Source organism: Balaenoptera ricei, chromosome 20, assembly GCF_028023285.1.
Source record: "Balaenoptera ricei isolate mBalRic1 chromosome 20, mBalRic1.hap2, whole genome shotgun sequence".
Classification (NCBI taxonomy): domain Eukaryota; kingdom Metazoa; phylum Chordata; class Mammalia; order Artiodactyla; family Balaenopteridae; genus Balaenoptera; species Balaenoptera ricei.
Genome location: NC_082658.1, coordinates 39,656,462 through 39,667,302, shown reverse-complemented (window position 1 = coordinate 39,667,302; position 10,841 = coordinate 39,656,462).

Here is a 10,841-nt window from a genome sequence, read left to right as displayed (position 1 = left end):
CCACTAAACTGGCTATACAAGAAACGTTAAAGGGACTTCTCTAAGCAGAAAAGGAAAGGCCACAATTAGAAACTTGAAAATTATGAAACAAAAAAACTCACCGGTAAAGGCAAACATACAGAAAAGGTAGATCAACCACTTATAAAACTACTAGGAAGGTTAAAAGACAAAAGTAGTAAAATCATCTTTATCCACAATAAATATGTAAAGTATGATGTCAAAAACATTAAACATGAGGAAGGGGTAAAAGCAGTGAATTGTTAGAATGTGTTTGAACTTAAGACATCATTAACGTAAAACAGTCTCATATATATACGTGTGTGTGTGTGTATATATATATATATATGGGGGGAAGAGTTACGTATATAAAACTCATGGTAACCACAAACCAAAAATCTATAATAGGTATACACACAAAAAAGAAAAGGAATCCAAACATAACACTAAAGATAATCATCAAATCACAAGGGCAGAGAGCAAAAGAAGAAAGGAACAAAAAAGAACTACAAAAACAACTCCAAAACAATTAACAAAATGGCAATAAGTACATACTTATTAATAATTACTTTAAATATAAATAGACTAAATGCTCCAATCAAAAGATACAGAGTGGGTAAGCGCCACAACTACTGAGCCCACGTGCTCCGGAGTCTGTGCGCCACAACTAGAGAGCCCACATGCCGCAACTACTGAGCCCGTGTGCCACAACTAGAGAGAAGCCTGTATGCTGCAACGAAGAGCCCACGTGCTGCAACGAAGATCCTGTGTGCCACAACTAAGACCTGATGCAGCCAAATAAATAAATATTTTTTAAAAACCAAAAGATACAGAGTGGGTAAATGGATTTTTTTAAAAAAAGAACCATATATATGCTGCCTACAAGAGACTCACTTCGGATCTGAAGACACACACAGACTGAAAGGGAATGGCAAAAGGTATTCCACGCAAATGGAAATGAAAATAAAGCTGGGGTAGCAATACTTATATCAGACAGAATAGACTTTAAAACAAAGATTGTTTTGAGGTAAAGAGACAAAGACGGACATTACATAATGGTAAAGGGAAACAAGAAGATATAACAATTGTAAATATATGCGCATCCAACATAGGAACACCTAAAAACATAAAGCAAATACTAACAAATGTAAAGGGAGAAATTGACAATAACATTATGGGACTTTAACACCCCACTTACATCAATGGACAGATCATCCAGACAGAAAATCAATAAGGAAGCACTGGCCTTAAATGACATATCAGACCAACATCAATATAGATATTAATATATCTATTAATGCCATTAATGTAGGTATTAATAGATATATAGAGAACATTTCATCCAAAACAGCAGAATACACATTATTTTCAAGTGCACATGAAACATTCTCCAGGATATATCACATGCGAAGTCACAAAACAGGTCTCAATAAATTTAAGAAGATCAAAATAATATCAAGCGTGTTTTCCAACCACATGGTATGAGACTATAAATCAACTACAAGAAAAAAACTGCAAAAAAACAAAAACAAAAAAACAAAACAAAAAAACCCAAGTGGAATCTAAACAACATGCTACTAAACAATCAATGAGTCACTGAACAAATCAAATAGGTAATCAAAAAACACCTGGTGATAAGTGAAAATGGAAACAATGATCCAAAATCTATAAGATGCCGCAAAAGCAGTTCTAAGAGGGAAGTTTACAGTGAGACAAAGCTACTTCAAGAAACAAGAAAAATCTCAAACAATCTAAACTTACAACTACAGAAACTAGAAAAAGACAAACAATCAAAACCCAAAGTTAGTAAAAGGAAAGAAATAATAAAGATCAGAGCAGAAATAAATGCAATAGAGACCAACAATAGGAAAAAAACTGAATGAAACTAAGAGCTCATTCTCTGAAAAGATAAGCACAATCGACAAATCTTTAGCCAGACTCATCATGGGCCCCTGAGAGGGCCCAAGTAAATCAAATCAGAAATGAAAGAGGAGAGGGACTTCCCTGGTGGTCTAGTGGTTAAGAATCCACCTACCAATGCAGGGGACACAGGTTCGATCCCTGGTTGGGGAACTAAGATCCCACATGCCATGGGGCAACTAAGCCTGCATGCCACAACTACTGAACCCGCAGGCTCTAGAGCCCACATATCACAACTAGAGAGCCCGCATGCCTCAACTACTGAGCCCGGGTGCTCTGGAGCCCATGTGCCACAACTAGAGAGAAGCCCGCGCATCACAACAAAGAGCCCACACATCGCAATGAAAAGATCCCATATGTTGCAACAAAGGTCCCGCATGATGAAACTAAGACCCAACACAGCCAAATAAATAAATAAATAAATAAATAAATACTTTCTAAAATAGGCAAGCTATTTTATTAAAAAAAAAAAAAAGAGGAGAAATTACAACTGACAATACAGAAATACAAATAATCATGAGATTATAGTTGAATAACGCGGGGGTAGGGGTGCCAACCCGTCACACAGTTAAAAATCTGCATATAACTTTATAGTTAGCCCACTGTATCCACAGTTCCACATCCATGGATTCAACCAACTATGAATTGTGTAGTACCATAGTATGTATTTATTGAAAAAATCTGTACGTAAGTGAACACATGCAGTTCAAACATGTGTTGCTCAAGGGTCAACTGTACTATGAACAATTATATACCAGTAAAATGGACAACCCAGAAGAAATGGACAAATTCCTAGAAACATATACTCTCCCAAGATTGAATTGAGAAGAAAGAAATAGCAAATATGAACAGACAATTACTAGTAAGGAAATTGAATCAGTAATTAAAAAAACTCCCAACAAACAAAAATCCAGGACCAGACAGCTTCACAGGTGTAGTCTACAAAACATTTATAGAAGAGTTAACTCCTGTCCTTCTAAAACTTTTCCGAAAAATTGAAGAGGAAGGCATGCTTCCAAATTCATTCTATGAGGTCAGTATCACCCCAATACCAAAACTAGACAAAGACACCACACAAAAAAGAAAATTACAAGCCAATATCACTGATGAACATAGATGCAAAAATCCTCAAAACATCAGTAAACCGAATTCAACAATACATTATAAGGATCATATACCATGATCAAGTGAGATTTATCCCAGAAATGCAAAGATGGTTCAATAGCCACAAATCAATCAATGTGATATACCAAATTAACAAACTGAAGAATAAAAATCATACAATCATCTCAATAGATGCAGAAAAAGCTTTTGACAAAATTCAACGTCCAAAGAGACTGGGTATAGCGGGAACATACCTTCACATAATAAAAGCCATGTATGGGGCTTCCCTGGTGGTGCAGTGGTTGAGAATCTGCCTGCCAATGCAGGGGACACGGGTTCCAGCCCTGGTCTGGGAAGATCCCACATGCCATGGAGCAACTAGGCCCGTGAGCCACAACTACTGAGCCTGCGCGTCTGGAGCCTGTGCTCCGCAACAAGAGAGGCCGTGACAGTGAGAGGCCCGCGCACCGCGATGAAGAGTGGCCCCTGCTTGCTGCAACTAGAGAAAGCCCTTGCACAGAAATGAAGACCCAACACACCCAAAAAAAAAAAAAAAAAGCCATGTATGACAAACCCACAGCCACATCATACTCTAAAGTGAAAAGCTGAAAGCATTTTCTCTAAGAGCAGGAACAAGGATGCCCACTCTCACCACTTTTATTAAACATGGTATTGTAAGGGCTAGCCATAGCAATCAAACAAAAAAAAAATTTTTTTAATCCAAACTAGAAGTAAAGAAGTAAAACTGTCACTTCCTGCAGATGACATGATACTGTATAGAAAATCCTAAAGATTGTCTACCAAAAAAACTGTTAGATCTAATAAATGAATTCAGTAAAACAGCGAGATACCAAATTAATATACAGAATTCTGTTGCATTTCTATACACTAACAATGAACTTTCAGAAAGAGAAATTAACAAAACAATCCCATCTACAGTTACATCAAAAAGAATAAAATACCTAGGAATAAATCTAACCCAAGTGGCAAAAAGCTTATACTCTGAAAACTGTAAGACACAGATGAAAAAAACTGAAGACAATGCAAACAAATGGAAATATATACCATGCTCATGAACTGGAAGAATTAATATTGTTTAAATGACCATACCAAGGCAACCTACAGATTCAATGCAATCCCTATCAAAATACCAATGACATTTTTCACAGAACTAGAACAAACAATTCTAAAATTTGTATGGAAACACAAAACAATTCCAATAGCCAAAGCAATCTTGATAAAGAAGTACAAAGCTGGAGATATCATGCTTCCTGATTTCAAACTACACTATAAAGTTACAATTATCAAAATAGTATGGTACTGGCAAAAAAACAGACACATAGATCAACGGAGCAGAACAGAGAGCCCAGAAATGAACTCATGCTTATATGGTCAATTAATCTATGACAAAGGAAGCAAAAATATACAATGGGAAAAAGACAGCCTCTTCAATAAATGGTGTTGGGAAAACTGGACAACTACAAGCAAAAGAATCAAACTGGATTACTGCCTCATACCATATACAAAATAAACTCAAAATGGATACAGTCTTTTTTTTTTTTTTTTTATAAATAAATTTATTTATTTATTTATTTTTGGCTGTGTTGGGTCTTCGTTTCTGTGCGAGGGCTTTCTCCAGTTGCGGCGAGTGGGGGCCACTCTTCATCGCGGTGCGCGGGCCTCTCACTGTCGCGGCCTCTCTTGTTGCGGAGCACAGGCTCCAGACGCGCAGGCTCAGTAGTTGTGGCTCACGGGCCTAGTTGCTCCGCAGCATGTGGGATCCTCCCAGACCAGGGCTCGAACCCGCGTCCCCTGCATTGCGCAGGCAGATTCTCAACCACTGCGCCACCAGGGAAGCCCGGATACAGTCTTAAGTCTAAGTCCTTAAACCATAAAACTCCTAGAAGAAAACATAGGCAGTATGCTCTTTGACACTGGTCTTAGCAATATTTTTGGATCTGTCTCCTCAGGCAAGAGCAACAAAAGCAAAAATAAACAGGACTACATCAAACTTTTAAAAAAGTTTTTGCACAGTGAAGGAAACCATCAACAAAACACAATGCAGACTATTGAATGGGAGAATATATTTGCAAATGATATATCCAATATGGAGTTAATATCTAAAATTTACAAAGAACCCATACAACTCAACATCAAAAACAACAAACAACCTGATTTAAAAATGCACAGAAGTCCCTGAATTGATATTTTTCCAAAGAAGACATACAGGTGGCCAACAGACACATGAAAAGATGCTCAATATCACTTATCATCAGGGCAATGCAAATTAAAACCACAATGAGATACCGCCTCCTTCCTGTCAGAATGGCTATCATCAAAAAGGCAACAAATAACAAGTGTCAGTGAGGACAGGGAGAAAAGGGAACCCTCCAGCACTGTTTGTTTAGAAAACAGTATGGAGGGTCCTCAAAAAATTAAAAATAGTACTGCCATATGATCAAGCAATTTCACTTCTGAGTATTTAGCTGAAGAAAACAAAAACACTAATTAGAAAAGATACATGCACACTCACGTTCACTGTAGCATTATTTATAATAGCCAAGATATGGAAGCAACCAAAGTGTCCACTGATAGATGAATGGATAAAGATATAGCATTGATACACAATGGAATACTACTCAGCCATAAAAAAGAATGAAATTTTGTCATTTGCAGTAACATAGATGGATCTGGAGGGTATTATGCTAAGTGAAATAAGTCAGAGAAAGACAAATACTGTATGATCTGACTTATATGTGGAATTTAAAAAACAAAACAAATAAAACAAAATGAAAACAGACTCATAGATACAGAGAACAATCAGGTGGTTAAAGGGGGTAGGTGAGCAGGTGGGTGAGACAGGTGAAGGGGATTAAGAGGTACAAATCTCCAGTTATAAAATAAATGAGTTGCAACTGAAACTAACATAATATTGTATGTCAAATATATTTCAATTAAAAAAAAAAGAATGAGTTTGACATCAAGTGTCAATAAGCTGCCATAGTTATGGGCAGGTAAAGTGGTAGCACAAGTGCTATGTATCAATATTTACCATCCCTGAATTAGCAAATACAACTTCTGTTTAACAAAGATCAACTGTAGTTTATACCAGAGCTTAAAGTAAAACTGGGAATATAATATACATATGTCAAACCAATAATGGCCATTTTTAATAAAAATAATACCATCTTACTATCCCCCATAATGAAAACTTAACACTCCAAATTACTCTCCAAATGTTTAGGGAATGAACAGCTGAGGATCAGCCATGTCACATAAAGGTGGAAAAAAAAATCTGTGTTCAAAGGAAACAAGCTGGGGCCAAGATTTAAAGAGAGAGATACGACTGGACACGAGGAAAGGAAAAATCATTCTATGAGGGAAAGGGACAGATACAAATGAAAAAGGAAAGTTTTCTTGTCTATTGTAAAGAGTATTAAGAAAAAATATCCAAAACTTGGACTACTGGGGTCTTTTCAATGGAATGCAGGATGTAATTTAGCAGACCCTCTGGAAATTATCTGATTATGTAGGGGTGTGCATCTTAATTTGACTTTCTATTGACTATTTTATGACTTTATAGGGTAGTGGTTAACTTGTAGGTAACATAACAAAGCAACTGCTCTTCCTATCAGAGAACAGTGCAAATGATTCCTGTCCTTAACAATACAAATACAAATCTCTTAGTAGAGATTTAATTGTTTTCCATCTGGTGAAAAACATAACCTCAAATATTATGTCTTCAGCCTTGTAGGAATTTGCATCTATTGATAAATTTATCTCAGCATTCCTTTGACTATTTAAATTCTATTCCTCGAATTTTTCTTCGAACCAGTCTTAATAGCTTATATGTTCTCTCACTAATGAGTGAATTGAATAAAATATTTGAAATATTTTTCTTTTATGTTTGAATGAGCCATTTTTTAAAATAAATTTATTTATGTATTTATTTTTGGCTGCGTTGGGTCTTCGTTGCTGCGCACAGGCTTTCTCTAGTTGCAGCGAGTGGGGGCTACTCTTCATTGCAGTGCACAGGCTTCTCATTGCGGTGCCTTCTCTTTTTTTTTTTTTTAATTAATTTATTTATTTGTTTATTTTTTTGGCTGCGTTGGGTCTTCGTTGCTGCGTGTGGGCTTCCTCTACTTGTGGCGAGCGGGGACTATTCTTTGTTGTGGTGCGTGGGCTTCTCACTGAGGTGGCCTCTCCCGTTGCGGAGCACGGGCTCTAGGCACACAGGCTTCAGTCGTGGCTCACAGGCTCTAGAGCACATCCTCAGTAGTTGTGGCGCACGGGCTTAGCCGCTCTGTGGCATGTGGGATCTTCCCGGACCAGGGCTCGAACCCGTGCCCCCCGCATTGGCAGGTGGATTCTTAACCACTGTGCCACCAGGGAAGCCCCGCGGTGGCTTCTCTTGTTGCAGAGCATAGCCTCTAGGCACACGGGTTTCAGTAGTTGTGACACGTGGGCTCTAGAGCACAGGCTCAGTAGTTGTGGCGCACAGGCTTAGTTGCTCTGTGGCATGTGGGATCTTCCCGCACCAGGGCTTGAACCCACGTCCCCTGCATTGGCAGGTGGATTCTTAACCATTGCACCACCAGGGAAGTCCCGTGAGTCATGTTTTTAACTTTTTGAAAATTATATTCTAGCAAGAGTATATATAGGAAAGTAATAATAAGCTAGATAAGTACGGAAAAAGAGCTGTAGAGGACCTAATAACAGGTAACAAGAGGACAGCAAAGGAGTGCCACCATGCAGTTAACAGATATCTACTCTGTTCTAGGACAGTGAAGTGATGACTGAACATTTATTACTGAGGTTGTACTTATGCCTCTGTGGGCTGACTATGTAGGTGTCCCCATTTTAAAAGCATTTTCTGAAACTGTAAGGATCATAAAGAAGTAGCAACTTGCCTATAAAGAAATAAATGGTAGAGAAGTGGGGAAACCAGTAGAATATAGAAATATGGAAGCCAAGGGAAGAAAGAATCCAGGTGAGAACAATCCTTAGTGTAGAATGCTACAAAAATGTCAAGTAAAATAAGGTCTGAAAAGGGTCCATTCATTCACTTATTAAATAAATATTTATTGGCTACTTAGTATATGCCAAGAACTATATTAGGCATGGGGATACAGTAATAAACAAAATCAAAATAGTCCCTGCTGACATTGCATATAATGGTAGAGACAGACATTAAATAGCTAATTTAAGAAACACATATTTAGAGATTCCAGTGCCAGCCAAGAAGGTGTAGTCCACTAAAGCCTGTCCTAACTGCTGATTATAACTAAATACTCTGGATAAAATACAAAAAGCAACTACCTGAACAAAAAGTAAACAAAAGCAATATTGGGAAGAAGAGTCAAACTTGGAGAAGGGGCCCATACAGGAGTGAGTTTCCCCTTGTGTGTGTGTGTGTTTTACTTGAGGGTGGGTGCCCAAGTGAAGCTGTGGCAGTGGCAGCATGGGCAACTAAAACTCCTAGAGAAACCCTGTCTTTGTAGACAGAGGACTGAGAAAACAAGTCCCTGGAGTTCAGAGTTGTGGAGGAGAAATCTCCATCCTTTCCTCTCTGTTTTTCTCTTGCTGTGTCACAGGCAACTAAAATTCCTTAGAGAAACCCCATCATTCTAGCTGCAGAACAGAGGCAGGAAGTTGAGGAGAATCCAAGAGAAGAGAACTGGAAAAAGGGTTCTATTTCTGTGTATGAAACAGCATACATCTAGGGCTCATTTCAGAGGTACACATATACAGAACACCCCAAAGCAGCATAGCAGAGTCCTTGAGAACTGAACCACAATATAAAGCAAAGCACAAGTCAAAGACTAATCCCTGAGTAGCACAGATGAAGGACAGAATTGTCCTGACACTGGAACCCATGGGGAAAAAAAGGGCAAGATAGATTGCAGTCTCAATCCAACCAGGATGACTGAGTGCTGGGGAAAAAAAAAAAATCAACATGCTTCAGAGGATTTTAATAGGACCCAGAGTATGCACAAAAAAATATTCAAAATGTCCAGGAAGGTAGTTCTTCTGATGGGCACTGACATGTTGTACCTTAATGTATCCCTCAAATATCCATAGTGATTTCCACAGAGTTGTGCCCCATACAGGCATCCCTTTAATAGATCAGGTTTCCATTGCCCTTCATTGGCCATCATCCATGAGTTGGTAAAGATCAAAACATAGGAGCTTTTATCATTGTTCAATTCTCCCACCACTGCTAGGAAAACAGTATGAAATTCAGCCCACCTAACTGATTTGTTTTTTACTTTCTTTGATCAGAGTGGTGGCCTTCCAAACAGGATGTTATCCATTTACCTTACAACTGCCATCCATAAACCAAGCAGCTCTTTGTTGGTCAGTTGAGAACTGTTTATAAGGCACTGTCCAAGTGATGACAGAATCTTGTGGCTCCTCACACAGTTTCAAAGTCAGTCCTAGGGGAAAAAAGACTCCCCGCTTGTGAGTACATGATCCTTGCATTCCACAGGTAGCATGATGCTGTATAAACCATTTCCATTTTGTTATGGAACTCTTCTGTGCATTGCCCTCCCTGACAGACTGTTTTTCTGACATCATCCGAGACATCAAAGGCATTTCTGGTTTCAAGATTATTTTCTATCCTTCAGTCATAGGGGTAGTTTTGATTACTGTTTGACAGCAAGCTAGTAATTGCCCCTCAGATGGCAATTCGCTAAAGTCCTAGTACTCAATGCTAGGAGGTGCTCACAGGCTTTTGCTATAAGCCCCAATCTATGCTCCACACACAGCTATTGCAGAGAATTTGTCCATGTCAGCACTCCAGTTTGTACTCTATACTGTTTGAACTCAGGCCATCTTATTGGTTCCCATTTAGCATATCCAAATAATATTGCTTGAAGGGAAGGTTCAAATGCATTCCGTTTTACAAAACTCGGTAGGTGAAATGTCTACCCCCATAATACATGCAGCTATTGTCCAACCACTTCACATAAAGCTTGTTCAAACATACCAGCTCCCCTTCGAACTTTCACCTTAATCTCACGACCCTTACATTCCTAGCTGTAGCCTCCGTTACAACTTCATCAACAGATTCTGGTTTTACAATACCTCCCTGGGGGAGGTGTTCCCCAGTCAGACATAATATTCATTCCCATGAAACTTTCAGATAAAGGAGACAATTTCTTTACATAAAACCTTCCAATTTTATAACCCTATCAACTCTTACATTTCTATAACTTCTCAATCTGATTAAAGTCCAAATTAGGGTTTTATAAATGGGTTTCCATGTCACAGTGTATGGGACTCTGTTGTAAAGGAGTCCCAGAAATATCTCCACCCGCTGACCACTTTACCCACACAAGTGCATATAGCCTTGGCAGTCAGGTCAGAAGACCTTGGCCCCTTGGTAAATCTTTACCTTGATTAATCTACCTAACCATCACCCCAGGGACTTGCCTGGCAGTCCAGTGGTTAAGACTCCATGCTTCCACTGTAGGGAGCACTGGTTCGATCCCTGGTCAGGGAACTAAGATCCCACATGCATGTGGCGTGGCCAAAAATAAATAAATAAAATAAAATAAGATTCATCACCCCAAGCAATTGTGGGTAAGAGTTCTCAGGGTAATTTATGACTTTTGGCTTTTTAAATTCTTCCAGACTAAGGTAAATAGAGCAGACTTGTTTGGGGACTTTTAATGTTGGGGGACTAGCAGTGGGTCCCATTGATCCACCAGACTTTGATAGTGCGGTATCAACACTTTTGTTTCAACACCATCAATGTCCACCACATTCACCCCATTTCTCAATAACCATATAAAGACTTCCCCTCTGCTGAGACA